We start from the raw sequence: 2,146 nt of genomic DNA on the forward strand, positions 1-2,146 counted from the left end.
ATATATATATATATATATATATATATATATATATATATATATATATATATATGTATACGTACACTAGTTAGTTATAAAACTATGATTTTCATATTAATTTAAAGATTGCAATCTAATTCAAGCGCTGAATATATAAGCAGGTCAAGTCGTGTTCTGAGAATATGAGAAGTTGTTGCATTGCCAAGAGAGCCATTATTTTCTCGATCAAGATCTTACCGAAACTAAACTTAGCCCGCTCTTTTCAGCGCTACAATTTGCCCCCACGTTGCGATGACGTGGATATTAGTAATTGTAAGGGAGTGAAAAACACACGACAAAAATACGTTTCTCAACGGAGAATATTCATTTCCTTGCTTTAGAACAAAACGCATTTCTTTTATAAAATTTTGGGTGTTCGTCGAAATTTACACTAGAATTTATCAAATATAATAAAAGATAAAAGAGTGCGTATTATTCGTAAATTTTGATTTTATTTGATTTGTAGAGTAAATACTTAGATTGACCAAACATGTGTCTTTAGAAGAGATGAAAGTTATTTGAAGTTCAGTGGAAGTCGTGCCACGCGATAAATGCGCTCACACGTGTTGGCCGAAAATATCCTGAAAACATAATAGCAAAAAAAAAAAACGATAAAAGAAACAAATTAGAAGGCTCGTAGTAATAGTCGTTATTTAAAACGATTATTAATACGGACTTAAAAACATGAGTATAAGGCGAGCAAAGAGAAATAAAAGGAGGATGAGTAAGTGTGCAAAGAACTAATAAGATTAGTAGTTATTACGATTGTATAATACGTAGTTTATAATTGTACATATATACAGGCGAAACTAATCATTGGCAGCATATAAATTAAAAGAAAACATGCGATATATCTATGTATAAAATATTATAGAAAAAGAAAACACTAGAGTATATACATATAATATATATATAAAAATATATATATAATATATATATTTTATATATGTATATATGTATATATATATATACATATAATTCATGGTATGAAACACACACAAAATACACATCTCTATATATGTGATAAGGTTTGTATTCTTTAAGGGAAAAAAACCGATATAGATTGTGTAACCGACTAGATCTCAGCGTAAGTTACGACGTAACGATAAATACATATTGCGTAAGTAACACCAAAATCACTCAGCTGTATCAAAAAATAATTTTTTATATAAGTTCCCACGAGCGCACATCATCTCCAATGGCACATGAATTTTAGTAAACTTATTACGACTAACGATAGCAAACATTTAAGTGGTTGTACATAAATAATAATGAGATGAAAAAATAAATGGATGAACCGAAGAGACGGTTGATGTTGTTAAGTAAGCGAGAGAAAGGAAAGGGGACATAGAGTGAGAATGAATGTATGTATGCATGTATGCGAGAAAGAAAAACGGAGAAAGTGTGCTTGTTTAACTAGTGTCGCGTTCACACGTATCCCCATTTTGTTTTTCATTATAATCTAGTTATACTCGGGTATATCATAAACTTACTTTCATATTTATGTTAAGTACAATTTTTTATAAATAAATCGAATTGAAAAAAAAAACTGAATCAAAAAGTGCTGCAGTGAGTTTCAATTTTTCCAATGTAATTTTATCGGTAGAATACGCATGTAACGTTGAAGAAAGAAAAAAACTGAAGAGAGGATATACAAAATCAATTAACAATCTCGTAGAATTCTCTTCTATTTGTCGTATACGTTACCTTGACAACTGACCAATTGATATTGCATGAAAATTTATTTCGTTTATTCTCTTTACTTTTTTTGGCAAAGAAAAGAAAGGCACGGTACTTTATCCGGTACTCTTTGGCCGCTTATATAAACATATAAAAATTATATATAAAAATTAAAAAAAGTACTCCGCTTACTTAACAACATTAATCCGCGATATATATATTGTCTGTACTGTTATTATTAATCATCAGAAATAAAAAGGAAGAAAGCATGTTTATTACGATTGAATTAACGAATATATTTGAACTTGATGAGCAAATGTGAATACGAGAGAGTTACACCATAGATTACTTGATTGTATATGTATAAAGAATTTACCTTCCCTAGTTCGTAATTTTGCATGTTATATATATATATATATATATATATATATATATATATATATATATA

The sequence above is a fragment of the Odontomachus brunneus genome, unplaced genomic scaffold (genome assembly GCF_010583005.1).
Source record: "Odontomachus brunneus isolate Ranch 3 - 2012 unplaced genomic scaffold, Obru_v1 Obru_scaffold_001, whole genome shotgun sequence".
Lineage (NCBI taxonomy): Eukaryota > Metazoa > Arthropoda > Insecta > Hymenoptera > Formicidae > Odontomachus > Odontomachus brunneus.